This window comes from Notothenia rossii (genome assembly GCF_949606895.1).
Source record: "Notothenia rossii genome assembly, chromosome: 8".
Classification (NCBI taxonomy): Eukaryota; Metazoa; Chordata; class Actinopteri; order Perciformes; family Nototheniidae; genus Notothenia; species Notothenia rossii.
The window spans coordinates 9,666,128-9,684,063 of record NC_136906.1 but is presented as its reverse complement, the minus strand read 5'-3'; the positions used below and the strand labels follow the sequence as shown (position 1 = coordinate 9,684,063).

General features: G+C 39.2%; 2 gene segments (V, D, J or C); both read right to left on the bottom strand.

Annotated features, from left to right (window-relative positions):
* Positions 1 to 204: 204 nt before the first annotated feature.
* On the bottom strand, positions 205 to 2,007 carry LOC307016408 (Ig kappa-b4 chain C region-like). The segment is given in 2 exons: positions 1,874 to 2,007; positions 205 to 689 (listed from the first exon to the last, which is right to left on the bottom strand).
* Positions 2,008 to 7,967: 5,960 nt separating this feature from the next.
* LOC307015286 (Ig kappa-b4 chain C region-like) lies at positions 7,968 to 16,258 on the bottom strand. The segment is given in 2 exons: positions 16,161 to 16,258; positions 7,968 to 8,571 (listed from the first exon to the last, which is right to left on the bottom strand).
* Positions 16,259 to 17,936: the final 1,678 nt, after the last annotated feature.

Sequence of the window (17,936 nt, the reverse complement as noted above, 5' to 3'; positions counted from 1 at the left end):
TGGTTTACCATTTAAATGTTCCTGCTAAGGTTATTGGAACTAATTAATAACATAGATAGAACCAAAATGAATGCAGAAGTACATCAACAGTCTAGCAATTATTAACAAGTAGTCTGGAAAAAATGTATGATGGCTTTTGTGAATTAATGTGAAAAAGGTCCCTTTTATATAATATATCTCACAGAAAGGGAATCAGAACACATGTCACTTTTATAATACACACATTAATCTTTATTGTTTTAAAATGTTGAAACCATCGACACAAGCAAAAACAGGTTGATGTTGAAACATGTCCTGAGAGCCAGAGAGCAGACTGAGAGCAGTGTGAGAGAGAAAGCAGAGTCCCAGTGAGTCCGCTCAGGACTTGGAACACTGGTCTCTCCTCAGTGTCTCTGAGAGCGGAGTCTGGGAGCCCTGGGTGGCCTCACAGGTCACAGAGCCCGCCTTCCTCCACTGGTCTGCAGGGAGCCTCAGGGTGCTGCTCCAGCTGTAGTGGGCGTCCTTCTCCAGCACCCCGGGGCTCCTGCTCACCTCCCAGCTGCTGCTGCTACTGCTGCTGCCGTCCACCTTCCAGGCCAGACTCCAGTCTGAGGGGAAGCCGTTGTTGGCCAGGCACATGAGCGTGGCCTTCCCCTGCTGCAGCTCTTCTGTGGAGGGAGCCAGCACCGTCAGGGTGGGAGGGACATCACCTAGGAGACACCAATGAGATTAGAGGACAGGGAGCACACAGCTGTCAATCAACCAGCAGACACTGGGACACCTTTACTGTGAGAGCGTTTCTCCTTTAAGGAGTTTCTGTCAGATGTTGGTTCTTCTCCATCAGTCTCTCACTCACACATTGTTTCACTTCCCTTTAAGAAGCCTCTCATGCAAATCAGCACAGACACACTTCACACAGAATCACCTGAAATAGGTCAGACTACACTAGGAATAAAGTACAACATTAGGAAGCATTTAAAAAGTTGTGTTCAAAATCATCCAAAACCTGAACTCTGCAAACCATTATTAAATTATTTACTGGATAAATGAACAAATACGGGAAATGGAGCAATACATTGAGCTTAATGTGAATCTCAATCACTACCCAGTTTTACAAACTTTAAAATAATGTCTGAAAGAATTCAACACATTTTTTAATATCCATCGTTATCTTTACTCTGTTTAACTGTATATAAAAACTGTTTTCGTAATTTCTTTGAAAACAGAGGAGAGAACCGAGATAGAAACATTTAAAATAAGTTGAGGTAAAATTAGCAGTTTCATCATTTCACATTTGAAGCTGTTTAAATGACAGTATGTTGGGAATGTATAAAGACATTTCAAGAAAATCTGCTCCGACTTAGGCTCAATGATGAAGAGAAATAAAGACATGAATACTAATACTATCTAAACATTACGATTAAAATAATACAAATCTATCTCTCAAACATTCTAACACAGAATCTAAAACATCTCTTAACAACATCATATTTAGTTTTTGTGCAGAAACTTACTTCCAACATCCAGTCTGGTTCCTCCACCAAAAGTCCACCACAGTGATACAAAGTCATTGAGCCGCCGTACAAAAACCTCTCACTGTAGAGAGACACGGCTCTCTGACTTTGACTCACTGAACTAAACCTACCAGCCCTCAAGAAGCTACTTCACCATTAAAGGTGGAAATAATGATTTATTCTCTGTTCAATGTTTAACTCTCATGAAAACATTTAAACTTCTTTTGCTGGAGGAAAGCTAGCCTCTGAGTGCAAAATATTTGAGAAGAATTTATCCAATGACATGGAGAGGCAACTATTTCTCTTAGTTTGCTTAATAAAAAGGACAACAAAAGAAAAATTACTCTAGGGCATTTACTATAAATGAATACTTGACTTACTTCCAACATCCAGTCTGGTTCCTCCACCGAACGTGTACCACAGTGATACAAAGTCATTGAGCCGCCGTACAAAAACCTCTCACTGTAGAGAGACACGGCTCTCTGACTTTGACACAAACAAACTCACCAAACACATCCACAGTTTACCCACTTTATATAATCACTGCTTCAAATGTTTGAAACAAATTCACAAACTATGGAAAAGTATCTAATGTTTCTTTTGTGAACCTTTTAAACCTTTAAAAGGAATATTAAGTTGTTTCTTAAGTTTCAAAATTAAGATGATTCTTTCGAAAAACGAATTGTTCACAAAATATGTTTTTTTTACGATTTTATCAACTTTTTCATCAAAGTAATTGAACACTTAAATGAAACAATACATGTCTAATAAAAGCTCAACATGTTAAACTTCCAAATGTGCATAATTCCCATAAATACATGTTTGTTTGTCCATCAGGATTAATAATAAACCTCCATTTAGTTTTTCCTGGGTGGTATTGATTATTTGGGGTTATTAATTTGAGCTTTTTAATGAAATGAACTGCAAGAAAATGTGTCCATTGAACTTAGAGCCTCAAACAAGTGAGCGCTGACCCATTCCTGATCCATGGTCTGACAGAGAGATGGATCCATTGATGAACAGCATCATCAGAGTAATCCAGGTCCCTGTTGGAGTCAGTCAGAGCATTTCCATAGAGAGACACTTTGCATCAGCAGCACCATGCTCCAGTGCTCTGGGACACTTTATAGTCCTGAGAGTTGAACACTGGATGACTGACAGCTGTCCTTCATGACAACAGAAGTCACAGAAATCCTCCTCATCAAGAACATGACTTTGATCTGCGTCCTCATCTGGACTCTCCTCTGCTGCTGCTTCACAGGTAAAGTCCAGAGAATCAAACTCCTCTCCTCTGTGAACATCCGTCCCTCTGAAATGAAGCGGACAAAACCATGACGCTGCTTTATGTCTTTGTCTCTGTATCCTCAGAGTCCAGAGGCCAGTACACGTTGACTCAGTCTGCAGCAGTGAGCTCTGCTCTGGGACGCTCCGTCTCCATCACATGTAAGACCAGTCAGAGGGTTTATGGTGGGGACCGTTTAGCCTGGTACCAACAGAGAGATGGAGGAACTCCTAAACTGCTCGTTTATTATGCTACCACTCGAGCATCAGGGATTTCAGACCGTTTCACAGGCAGTGGATCAAACTCTGACTTCACTCTGACCATCAGTGGAGTCCAGGCTGATGATGCAGCAGTTTACTACTGTCAGAGTCTCCATTACCCCAACAGTCAGTATGTGTTCACACAGTGAAAAAGCGTCGTACAAAAACCTCCCTCAGTCAAACAGGAACTGAACTGACTGCTGCAGCTGGAAGCTACACTTCACTGAGGACACACACACACACACACACACACACACACACACTCACACACACACACACACACACACACACACACACACACACACACACACACACACACACACACACACACACACACTTTCATCTCCATTAAGCGTGTAACTTTTTTCTTTTTCAAGCAAAGACTTCTGAAATGTTCCCAATAATATATTAAGAGAATGAACTCATACACACAATACTAAAATACTAAATCTATAAAAGCCACACTAAACTTATTGGTCCTCAGCTTCTTTTTGAACAGCGTTCACTTTTGTCTCACTGGAGTGACTCCCAAAGATGAAAAGTCCCGACTTCAAATCAAAGGTCACCTTCACTTTAAAGTCTGAGGTAAATCCAGCGAGCCCTGATCATGAGACGTTCCTGACCTCCTAGTGATACAGCGCTGTAGGAGATCAGAGATAAAGGAGGCTGTCTGACCATGTAGAGCTCTAAAAGGGACCACCAGTATCTTAAACTGGATTCTTTATTCAATGTGGAGCCAAGAATAAAAATCAAGACAGCTGTTACATGAGATCTTTTCAAAACGCCCGTCAAAGTTCATCCAACAGTCCTTTGAACATTTCAGTGAGTGATGGATGTGAAAGTTAAGAAGAAATTGAATTGCACCGTTTAAATGGACAAACAAATCTGTAAATGATCATCTCCAGCTTAGCTTGAAGCACATCTTGATACAACTTAACAAATAATGTAAACGGTAAACAACAGATGGGAATCCAACACTTCATGCTTCTCAACAAGTGTCAGCTATATTTCAGACAGTAGATTTGAACAGATGATAAAACAAGGAGCATCTGAAAACTGAAATACAGCTTTTCTCGATTGCTAACACACATTTTATTTTTAATTGCTCAGTTTCTCAGAACACTAAACACAATTCACAAAACCACACACCCAAAGTGCAAAACACCTAATTTCTCCTGCTAAGTGAAGAACAGCACTGAAAACTACATAAACACTTACCAAATGCAAACTTTTGCATCAAATATAACACACTTCATTCTTAATACTAAATGGTTTGACCACCCAACTACACACTGCTGAGCATCATCTAAAGCACTTTCATCTTTATGGGCTGTGATCTGTTCATAGAGGTTTCTGCAGAGAAAGATTGCTTGAGTTTACAGAAATACAGTAAATGAAGAAATACAAATGAGTTGTTGAAAACACATTTTATTCAAAAATAACATTGTGCAACATGCATCTCAGCACATAGTTACTATGCTTCGGATCTCTCTAAGTGTGATGGCATTGTTTGCCAAAACCCAGTTTGTAACTGCTGCTTCCTGTGCCTCATTGGAAATCCTTGGCCTTCCACCTGCACCTCTTTGTTGCTCAGTCCTTCAGATAAACAACAAAGATATAGTGGTTGGTCAGTGTCTGTGTTGCATACAAGTGAGTTTACCACAGTCAATTGTGCAGGATGTTTATACAGGTATAGTATGCAACATGCCAACAATTCAATTACAGTAATGAAGTCAATACGTTTCACAGAACAGATATAAGCACTGATATATCATGAGTTATGCAGAGCTACAAACTGGTAACTACGGTAACCTGTTTTCAAGTCTAAGTGTCCGGATTACAGAGGCAACAGTAAATCGGCTTCGGCTGAACCCTCTGTCCAGCCTCTCTCATCGTCAAACCATGGTTGATAACATTTAATTTCATTATGATTATTCTTCTTTGTCAATGTCCTCTCCCTCCAGCTCTACCTCTCATTCTTCCTCCTCTCACTCTCACCCACCTCTTCCTCCTCCTCTCAGCCGAGCTCTTCCGCTTCCTCTTGCTTCATTATTGCTTCATTATTGTAAGAAAGTACTCACCTGTGGTCTTTTTATAGTGCTAACATCCTGATTGATGAGCCAACAATTATGCTAACACGTGTTTGGTCAGGTGGAACGTGTTTCTTGATCATTGGTCCATGTGTGAGGCATTTTGAATATCAGTGTTTTAAACCTGCTAACACGTGACTTTATGTCAGATTCCTGTGTCTTACGTGGAGAAACGTGTGCAGTGGTTTGCAAAAAGTGCCATGTTGATTTGCAAATTGTGTGAAAAGCTGAAAACTTGTTTAGAGTTTTGGAGATTTGAGCCGATGTTTTGCTCTTTGAGTGTCAGTTAAAATAATTGTGCTTTATGTATAATTTTAGTGTGTTAGCAACGAGAAAAACTGTAATACAACTTTATGGAGATGAAAGAAAAGCCTCAGCATTTCAGCTATCTTCTCTGAGTATATTCATCATCAAATCATATTCCCCACTAATGACACTAAGTTTCACATCGTATAAAACTGCCTTGTTTCATCTTTAAGACCATAATGTGATCAGTCATTAAATATAGTATTTGCCGTATATATGCCGACTTCAGACTTTACATTTCTGTCTAAATTAATCATGTAAATTAAAGTAGCTACTGTATAAGAAAACTTGCAAAACTGAATTTGTATTGTGGTGTGAAACCTTTTAACAATCTGTATCAATAGATTATTTTCTTTCACGTGTGTCAAACAACATATATTTCTACACTTTAAAATCTTCTCACCAACAGGCTCAACTTGTAGTACTTGCTTTGTGTAAACCAGATGAACTTGTGTTCGACATAGTAATCTCTGAGAGCCCATTATGGAGTGAAACATGAAACAGTGAATGCTGTCAGCACTGAGGGGGAACACCATGCTGTTTGAGGACAGCTACACTTCACTGACTGTGTGTTTGCATATGTGTCCTGCCTCTCTGCTCCTAGACGTTAAGAGGCCAGAGGTGATCAGCGGCTGTTCAGAGCCACTGACACGCCGGCAGCACAATGATGATGTCACTGACTCTACTGCTGGCCACTCTGGGGCTCCTTGTTCAGGGTGAGACTCTCTTCTGAAAACTTTGCTTCAGGATGCAACCAGGTTCCCCAACATGAGGATCTGCTATGATGGAGAAGCACTGAGACAAGCAGCATGTACCTTCTTCCATCTGTTCTCCATGTTAAAGAGAGGATGCTCTTCTGTTTGGATGTTGATCATCTTTCTCCAAGCTGGATTTGTCTCAATAACCCTTCTGCTGTTTTCATGTTTTCCAGATTCATCAGGAGAAATCCTCCTGACTCAGTCTCCTGGATCTCGGTCGGTTGTTCCAGGACAGACTCTTTCTATCAAATGTACAGCCAGTACAAGTGCTGGTACATGCCTTAACTGGTACCTTCAGAAACCTGGAGAAGCTCCTAAACTCTTGGTGCATCATTCTACATCTCTTCAGTCTGGAGTTTCAAATCGTTTCAGTGGAAGTGGATCTGGGACTGTCTTCACTCTGACCGTCACTGGAGTTCAAACTGAAGATGCAGGAGATTATTATTGTCAGCAGTGTAGCAGCTGGCCGCTCACACAGTGATACAACGTCGTACAAAAACCTCCTCAACTAAAGAGGAAGTGATTTGAATGAACGACTGCACAGAAAAAAATAATAACTATAGCATTCATTACCAACATTATTTAAATGTAATACCACAACAACACGTTCAACATTAAAACAACTTGTTTATTTCTGTTAAAGATAGTTTTACAATTAGTTTGTGATTTTTGACGGCTTTAATAACCACTCTATAGCTTTGGCCCTCATAACTGTGAACCCCAAGTGACATTATAGCACATATTTAATTTTTTTATGAATATTGAGTGAATGCTAAATTCCTACTCAGGATCAACGACTCAGGATCAACGACTCAGGTTCCACGACTCAGGATCCACGACTCAGGATCCACGACTCAGGATCCACGACTCAGGGTCCACGACTCAGGATCCACGACTCAGGACCATAGCAACAGGCACAGCCAGGATTAGGTCTTGTTTTAGTCAAATATCAGTTTTAATTCAATCAGCGAAAGTTCATTAAATGTATTGATTCTGCAAACAGAACAAATATCAAGAGGACAGAGACTGGTGTATCAACATTTTAGGTTGAGTTGTAATGTGTCCATTAAATAAGATTTAAAGGTCACCTATTATGAAAAATGCACTTGTCCATATCTTCTATACCTGAACATGTGTCCCCTCTGTGTAAAGACATTATGAAAGTTTCAGGAAAAAAGATTCCCTTTCTTTTTATCCTGATCCATCTATATAAAAACCTGTCTGAAAATGAGCTGATCAGATTTTGGCCACTTTGTGATGTCAAGTTTTGTTGGGCTGTGCAACCATTAGCCAATAACCAAGGTAACACCCGCCCACCTTATCACCTGAATCTCCTCCTAGAGCACCACTGTGTTTTCTTTTAACCAAACACAGGGCTGAAGCAGAGGGGTTTACTGCATTATACCATGCATGATCTGTTTGGTTGTTGGAGCCAAACACTTCAGAGACATGGTTTGTAAATATCTGAGACCTATAATATATTGTTGAAAAGGAGTATAATAGGGGACCTTTAAGGTCATCTCAATTTAGATTCAAGTTATATAACTGTATGCAGATGATACCCTGCTTTTCATTTCTTAACCTGAATGTCTTTTTTTTATTGAGTCAGATGTCCAGAATGAATTCAGGGTATATTTAACAACGCATGAACATAACATAGAGAATACATTAAACATTAGTTATAAGAGCTTTGGGGTTTACCATTTAAATGTTCCTGCTAAGGTTATTGGAACTAATTAATAACATAGATAGAACCAAACTGAATGCAGAAGTACATCAACAGTCTAGCATTTATTAACAAGTAATCTGGAAAAAAATTATGTTGGCTTTTGTGAATTCATGTGAAAAAGGTTCCTTTTATATAATATATCTCACAGAAAGGGAATCAGAACACATGTCACTTTTAAAATACACACATTAATCTTTATTGTTTTAAAATGTTGAAACCATCGACACAAGCAAAAACAGGTTGATGTTGAAACATGTCCTGAGAGCCAGAGAGCAGACTGAGAGCAGTGTGAGAGAGAAAGCAGAGTCCCAGTGGGTCCGCTCAGGACTGGGAACACTGGTCTCTCCTCAGTGTCTCTGAGAGCGGAGTCTGGGAGCCCTGGGTGGCCTCACAGGTCACAGAGCGCGCCTTCCTCCACTGGTCTGCAGGGAGCCACAGGGTGCTGCTCCAGCTGTAGTGGGCGTCCTTCTCCAGCACCCCGGGGCTCCTGCTCACCTCCCAGCTGCTGCTGCTGCTGCTGCTGCCGTCCACCTTCCAGGCCAGACTCCAGTCTGAGGGGAAGCCCTTGTTGGCCAGGCACATGAGCGTGGCCTTCCCCTGCTGCAGCTCTTCTGTGGAGGGAGCCAGCACCGTCAGGGTGGGAGGGACATCACCTAGGAGACACCAATCAGATTAGAGGACTGGGAGCACACAGCTGTCAATCAACCAGCAGACACTGGGACACCTTTACTGTGAGAGCGTTTCTCCTTTAAGGAGTTTCTGTCAGATGTTGGTTCTGCTCCATCAGTCTCTCACTCACACATTGTTTCACTTCCCTTTAAGAAGCCTCTAATGCAAATCAGCACAAACACACTTCACACAGAATCACCTGAAATAGGTCAGACTACACTAGGAATAAAGTACAACATTAGGAAGCATTTAAAAAAGTTGTGTTCAAAATCCTCCAAAACCTGAACTCTGCAAACCATTATTAAATTATTTACTGGATAAATGAACAAATACGGGAAATGGAGCAATCAATTGAGCTTAATGTGAATCTCAATCACTATCCAGTTTTACAAACTTTAAAATAATGTCTGAAAGAATTCAACACATTTTTTAATATCCATCGTTATCTTTACTCTGTTTAACTGTATATAAAAACTGTTTTCGTAATTTCTTTGAAAACAGAGGAGAGAACCGAGAAAGAAACATTTAAAATAAGTTAAGGTAAAACTAGCAGTTTTATCATTTCACATTTGAAGCTGTTTAAATGACAGTATGTTGGGAATGTATAAAGACATTTCAAGAAAAGCTGCTCCGACTTAGGCTCAATGATGAAGAGAAATAAAGACATGAATACTAATACTATCTAAACATTACGATTAAAATAATACAAATCTATCTCTCAAACATTCTAACACAGAATCTAAAACATCTCTTAACAACATCATATTTAGTTTTTGTGCAGAAACTTACTTCCAACATCCAGTCTGGTTCCTCCACCAAAAGTCCACCACAGTGATACAAAGTCATTGAGCCGCCGTACAAAAACCTCTCACTGTAGAGAGACACGGCTCTCTGACTTTGACTCACTGAACTAAACCTACCAGCCCTCAAGATGCTACTTCACCATTAAAGATGGAAATAATGATTTATTCTCTGTTCAATGTTTAACTCTCATAAAAACATTTAAACTCTTTTTGCTGGAGGAAAGCTAGCCTCTGAGTGCAAAATATTTGAGAAGAATTTATACAATGACATGGAGAGGCAACTATTTCTCTTAGTTTGCTTAATAAAAAGTACAACAAAAGAGAAATTGCTCTTATAAATGAATACTTGACTTACTTCCAACATCCAGTCTGGTTCCTCCACCGAACGTGTACCACAGTGATACAAAGTCATTGAGCCGCCGTACAAAAACCTCTCACTGTAGAGAGACACGGCTCTCTGACTTTGACACAAACAAACTCACCAAACACATCCACAGTTTACCCACTTTATATAATCACTGCTTCAAATGTTTGAAACAGATTCACAAACTATGGAAAAGTATCTAATGTTTCTTCTGCGAACCTTTTAAACCTTTAAAAGGAATATTAAGTTGTGTCTTACAGTTTTTCTCAATCGCTAAACCCACTTTTTAGAATCTAAATTCATTTCTTCAAAACAAGAACATAGCCATCTAAACAGAAACACACTTGCCATAACTCTGAATATCTTTTGCAAAATGCACTTAAATGACCAAAACTGAAAATACTGGTCACAAAAAAGAATAAGTCGATCGAAACAGAACAAATTGTCCTCTAATGAGACAAATGTGTTTTCATAACTGAAACTCCGGTCACCATAACAACACATTCTACCATAACAATATACATTTCTTGCAAAGTGCTCTAAGGCACTCAAAACTAAAAATACCCCTTCCAAAACCAGATACCTTCTCCAAAAACAAACATTTGTCAGCTCATTAGAAGACTATTTGAACAGTCATTACTAAGTGGCACACTAAATACTGACTACAATCATCAATACACAAACCTCAAGCTATCGATATTGGAAACTGAACGGAAAACTGACAAGTTGGGAGAAACAAACTTACATATAGGAAAAACAGTGTGTTACTGTAACTATGTCATTGTTTTTATGTCTCATTTTCAGAAGAGCACCGTAACAGAAACAAAAGATGAATAGCAATACACTGGAAAAAAAATAACATGGGTAAATGATGTAAATCAGCAGTAAAGCAGAGAATGAGATCTATATAGCTTTACTGATCTGCTCTTTGCCGTCTGTCTGGCCACATAGCCTCATCTACGTCACAGCGTATGTCTTCCCTTGCAAGGCAGCGTGGGAAATATCTCCTTGCGTGTCGACACCACCCTTGACAAACATCTTACTGAAGTGAGGGAGGTCTTTTATAGGATTCTCACTAATTACAATTACTATAGGAAATTCATTGATGTCAGCTGTGAGCAATTCATTTACATGGAAGTGAAGTACTCAATTCACCCCAATACAAAAAAAAACATTTCTCAATGTGCAAAAAGGAAAAGACCACAATTACTGACTGTAAAAATATTGTATCAGCTATAGCTAATCCTCCCCATATGAACATCTCAAAGAGCTATGCAAGTCATATCAACACTATTATAGCTTTACCGGCACCATTTAAAAAAATATTTTAAGTACAGTCATGCAAATTCTATCATGTAAATGTTTTCAATGTAACATCATTACTGTAAGGTATACAGTACATTCCATGGAGTTACCTTTTTCAATGGGGTGATGACTGATAACAAGTGTTAATATTTTGCACATCAAGTGTCAATTAGTGTAGCTATGGTCTAAGTTTATGAGGAAGTGTTATCCACTGTGAGAAGATTATTTTTGTTTTGTTAGACATGAGTTACACAAAAGATTTTTGATCTTTGTGTAGAGAATTGTAACTTCAGTTAGAGAATTGTGTGATCTGTTTTGCAAAACACTGCTTAGCATCTGCATTTTGTGTGATATCAATGATAAATGGTATACTGTTGTAGAGAAATGGTTTTCTGTTTCGATGGCTGTGCTGTTGGTTTGATGAAAGGAATTTTGATTCTAAATAGTGGGTTTAGCGATTGAGAAAAACTGTAAGTTTCAAAATTAAGATGATTCTTTCGAAAAACGAATTGTTCACAAAATATGTTTTTTTACGATTTTATCAACTTTTTCATCAAAGTAATTGAACACTTAAATGAAACAATACATGTCTAATAAAAGCTCTGCATGTTAAACTTCCAAATGTGCATAATTCCCATAAATACATGTTTGTTTGTCCATCAGGATTAATAATAAACCTCCATTTAGTTTTTCCTGGGTGGTATTGATTATTTGGGGTTATTAATTTGAGCTTTTTAATGAAATGAACTGCAAGAAAATGTGTCCATTGAACTTAGAGCCTCAAACAAGTGAGCGCTGACCCATTCCTGATCAATGCTCTGACAGAGAGATGGATCCATTGATGAACAGCATCATCAGAGTAATCCAGGTCCCTGTTGGAGTCAGTCAGAGCATTTCCATAGAGAGACACTTTGCATCAGCAGCACCATGCTCCAGTGCTCTGGGACACTTTATAGTCCTGAGAGTTGAACACTGGATGACTGACAGCTGTCCTTCATGACAACAGAAGCCACAGAAATCCTCCTCATCAAAAACATGACTTTGATCTGCGTCCTCATCTGGACTCTCCTCTGCTGCTGCTTCACAGGTAAAGTCCAGAGAATCAAACTCCTCTCCTCTGTGAACATCCGTCCCTCTGAAATGAAGCGGACAAAACCATGACGCTGCTTTATGTCTTTGTCTCTGTATCCTCAGAGTCCAGAGGCCAGTACACGGTGACTCAGTCTGCAGCAGTGAGCTCTGCTCTGGGACGCTCCGTCTCCATCATATGTAAGACCAGTCATGTGGTTCATGGTGGGAACTATTTAGTCTGGTACCAACAGAGAGATGGAGGAACTCCTAAACTGCTCGTTCACCGTGCTACCACTCGAGCATCAGGGATTTCAGCCCGTTTCACAGGCAGTGGATCAAACTCTGACTTCACTCTGACCATCAGTGGAGTCCAGGCTGATGATGCAGCAGTTTACTACTGTCAGAGTCTCCATATCACCAGTCAGTGGGTGTTCACACAGTGAAAAAGCGTCGTACAAAAACCTCCCTCAGTCAAACAGGAACTGATCTGACTGCTGCAGCTGGAAGCTACACTTCACTGAGGACACACATACACACACTAACACACACACACACACACACACACACACACAGACACAGACACAGACACACACACACACACACACACACACACACACACACACACACACACACACACAATTGCAAGTCGACTGACAATGAAGTCTGTACATAAATTAAATATACTATCGTAAGTTATTATGGTAATCCTGTTGAAAGAGTATATTAAACACAATTCCTAAAGCCTTATTAAACGTACTTTCTTATAAATTAGTTAGTTGATTCATATTCAATTCACACAGTTTAGTTTCCGTTAAAACTTAAGGCCGACATATCTTTTAATTAGCTTGTAGGAGAATGTCACACCAATAATGTTACATTTAGAGACCACAATGCTTATTGTGATAATTTGAGGTTTACTGTCATAACATATACACAAATACGGAGTAATTATGTAATGTAGGAGAAACTTACTTGCAGGTTCCTCAACAGTTCAATTACAAGACATACAAATATACATTTAAAAAACAACAATACAAATTAAAATAGTGCAAGCTCAAGTGTTTAACAGTCTTATTGCCTGTGGGATGAAACTGTCCCTGAGTCTGTTCTGTGCAGTTTTCACCACCCTCTGTAAAGCCTTACGGTTGAGGGCGGTGCAGCTGCCGTGATACAGCCAGTTAGGATGCTCTCCATGGTGCACCTGAAGGTCAGGATGCTCTCTATGGTGCACCTGTAGAAGTTCAGTATCCTCTCTATGGTGCACCTGTAGAAGGTCAGGTGCACCTGTAGAAGTTGCTGAGTATCCTGGAGTCCATTTTGAACCTCTGCAGCCTTTAAGGAGTTTCTGTCAGATGTTGGTTCTGCTCCATCAGTCTCTCACTCACACATTGTTTCACTTCCCTTTAAGAAGCCTCTCATACTAATCAACACAGAGACACTTCTTTCAGAATCACCTGATATATGTCAGACCACCAAAAGACATATTTTCAAACTATGTTATCAAAATCTTCCAGAATAATTCATATTTTAAATTAAAGTACTTAGTGGATACATGAAGAAATACAGGGAATCAGCTGTCAGCAATCAATCGCGTGATGTGTATTTCAATTACATCCATATTTTAAACATTTGAGACAGTATATTACACAATTTAGAAATGTTGCATAAGTTCAAAGATTCATTTAAAAAAATGTTTTTGAATAATAATGAATTGAGTAGTAAAGCAGCTCTGAGTTAGCCTTGATGATAAAGAGAATTAAAAACATGACTTCAAAAATGTCTGTTAGAACGAGATGTATTTATATGCTTTGAAGAACCAAAAACGAATTAAAATATCCACTCCACTCCAAACGTGACATTTTTAAATATACTGCTTTTTAATTGCTTTGCACAAGTAAGTATTGAATAAAATCCAAAATGTTGTCCATATCCAAAACTTTAAATCTATTTTCTGTAAGCTTTGTCCCAGAAAGAACAGACTTAGTTTTCAGCTGCAGATGCATTACGTCTGCCTCCATCTACCCACAAGTACTGACTCCATTCTGCAAGAGTCAAGCTTTGCCTGAACAGTCAACTAAAACTATTCATCAAGTATGAATATGTCTGCTCTCATGGAGGTCAGAGGTCATCTCCAGGTTTAAATGTTATTTTCTTCATCAACTCACAGATGAAATTCTCTGTCTGACATATTTGATTCTGCTGCACCCTCAAGTGGAGGATGAGTGCCACTACACGCTGATGGAGTGCATCTCTGAACAGGGACCGCTAGTTTGTGAACTGACTTAAAGGACATGTTATCATTACAAGTGAAGATCATGCAGTCAAGGTCATTTGGGATCCAGAGATAAAAAGGATGTTTATATACCTGCTGCCCCAAATTCCCCAAAATGTTTAATAAATAACATGAATTTCTCACTTCTACATGAATGTATAGATTGCAATTGGCAACACTTACAATGTCATTTAACAAGAGTGATAGTTCAACTTTAATATAAAAAAGTCATTACTTTACACCAAAGTGCTTTAAAACAACCAGGTGAATAAAATAGACGTAATTCATTCTTATTTGATTACTGAGTCAAAAGCCATCATAACATATCGTAATAATTAACAAAACATAATGTTAGAAGTATATAAAACTTGTGGGACATATTTGTTTTAGGAAACTCAGACCTGCTGTCTGAGCGTAATACTCCGCCTATGGGAGTAACAACAACAGGTGCAATAACAATAAATATATACCGTTAATAGATATGACAGGATAATGGTGAATAAGATATGCCTCCATTCTATGCACAGTTTTCAATGTAATTTACCGTCAAAGGTTTCAGAGGCCTGAAAGTTAACCGATGTTTCCTCCAAACATTTACTGTACTGATTCACACCATTAAACCTTGTTAGCATTAGACTCAGGTAACATACTGGACTGACTCAAAGAATCTACTCATTACAATTAAATGGATACAATTGAAATTATGCCACTGCCTTGCTAACAATTCTGTTTTAGCTAGCTAACATTATTTTGAAACATCTAACAAAATCCTTTATATTCCCCATGTAGACCTATATCCCCAAGCAACCAGCTAAAATGCATTGATATTGTGAATAATTGTTAATTAAAGGTTACTTTAACGCAGTGGCGAACCGTGTCTATCACAACTGGATCTTCTGTAGACACACACACCCCTCGCCGCCCCCCTCCGCAGCATTATAATGTCCGTCTTTTCACTGAATTATCGTCTTGAAAAGGGTACTGTAAACTGTGTTCGTTATTCTCCCGTCCAGGAGAGAAGCTTTAAAAGGAGACTAAATGGAGTCTCTGTGAAAGTTCAATTGGGTACTTTAATTAAAAAAGGCGCTGGTTGGTCACAAGCATGATATTGTTCAGTCAGACAAACAGCTGTGATCCGCTCCTCGTTAGGGAAGAGAAGAGCCGATCCCTCCTCCGGTGCTGTTATATATCCTCTGCTGGCTCCTCCCCGCCAGCCGGCTCGCCTCGTCTCCAATGTCCGTTATTGCATTTAAACAGAGGATTGGTTCTTTTCACATTCAATATATGCTTAACACGCCTTTTCTCCTCATATTCTCTTTCATCACTTTTCATTTAACACATTCTAAACGCTGTAATCAATACTCTAAAAAATACTTCTCGGCTCGTTTGGTTTCCGGTCATTCCGGATGTTGTCACATGCTACTCTCGTCTGTAAACAATAATGTATTCAAATAAACTGTACCTTCATTTAATATTCGGCATGGTAGTATCTCGACATCTATAGTTGTAGTGTTAAATCAGTAGGCTTCGGTTTGCACCACTCCATATCATTTCGCTACTAAATTCACCTCTTTAGGAAATCGTATATTAGCCACATGCTAAATGCTAACCGTAGATGAAGGATTTTCAGAATAAAAGCTTAACTGCTTGTGCACAAGAATTTCTGTTTTTTCAGTATAAAAGAGCATTAAAACTGACGGCATGTTTAAACTACATTTCCCCATTAAAACATTGATTTTAATTTCTAACAGTACTCACAACAATTCCGCAACAACTTCATCTTCACCTTTTGCACTTGTCATTTCAACGTTAAAAACAATAAAACGGCATGAATTGCTTCGTTGCATTCATCTGATCCTCTGTCTCGATCCAGTTAACTAGCGGGCCTCGAGTCTAGAGTACCCTGGAACCGAGGGAAACTCTGAAAGAATAAGCCCATTGGCTACAAATCAATGATTGGTTGATCAAACTGTCAGTCCAAAAGTACGCTCTCAATGCTTTCTTTTCTAACACGAAACCACTGAAATGCGTAGTGCATGGTCCAAGAAGGACAAACAAATCAACGTAACACTGTAATATTATAGATCAACAACACAGATACGATTCTCATTTATTCATTTTATATACATTTTATAACATTTTATTTATATAATTAAATCGATTTTTTGTTTGCTTTATCTGAGTGTTCCAGGGTATTCTCTGAATACCTTGAAGGCCCTGACAGTTCGCCACTGCTTTAACGTACATTTACATCATTCCCAGAAGATATGTGGCATTATATTTTTGAAGAGTACGTGAAAATGTATGCAATATTTAATTTGTAATAGGAACATGACGTACAATATAAGCGTCGCAATATTCCCTGAAATGAGGGCCAACAGGTGGGTTTGTTTCCTTACCTTTCTGAAAGAGGTTTTTAGACTTTTAATCTTTCAACATTGTGCTTACATGGTGCATATTTCTAAATGAATGTTGTTAATCAGGCTACCACAATACATCCAGTGCAGGTAAAGGTCCAGCACACGTTTCCTACAATGACAGGCGTCCAGCCTCCACCTGCAGCCTCCGCCAGCAAACCTCTACCCTGTTGCCACGTGGAGACCTCAGTGAAACAGCAAGGACCAGAAACAAACATGTAAATATAAGGCTTCAGTTTACATGCAGAAACACAGCAGTGTAATAATAACATGCCTACACTGATTAAAACATGTTTCTTTTACTTTATTTTCATCTTTTTCTCTCAGGTATATACATACGTGTTGTGAAAGACGGAGCAAACACACATCAACTGAAACCTGACTGACTGTGATGCTAAACTTCATCGACCAGAAGGAGCTCCTCTTTCTCACTCGCCTTTGAACGCAACGTTTTTTCTCCAGACTTTGTTGGACTTCCATATCTACCAGGACCTGATCCAGGGCCGTGAGGAAGATCCTTTCTACAACAGCTGTGAACCAGAGATGCTTCCTTCCTCCTCCTCACCCGGCTCCTTTTCCAAACTGAGAGCGCCCCCATCTAAAAACGAATCTGAAGGATTCAGAGACGCTCCACCTGAGACTTCAGTGCACATTTTGTTTTTTGAAACCATGCTCCTTCAAGAAACGTTTGCTCTGTTACTGTGCACGTTAAACCTCTGCACTGTTGCTCAATAAAGTTCCTCATTATCTGCATTCATCGGATCTGCCCTTTAGTCCACAAGCATTAACACAAAACATAATTCATTTTTTCTTTTTTTTTACTAGTTACTTAATGACAGGGCATCGCTTATGAAGGCTTTCTGGAAATATTTAATTGCTTCAACATCTGTCATGTGTCTTTCATTACATTATGTTACTTGTTAGACGCTTTTATCCAAAGCTTACAATCCCAATTTGGGTGAAGTGTCTTGCCCAGGGACACAACAACATGCTGATTGCAGGGGGGTTTGAACCTGTGACCCCCTGATCCCAACACCAAGGCTCTATCCACTGCGCCACACGCCTCCCCACTTTCCCTTTTTAATAATTCATCATGTCCGCAGTTAGAAATGGTATT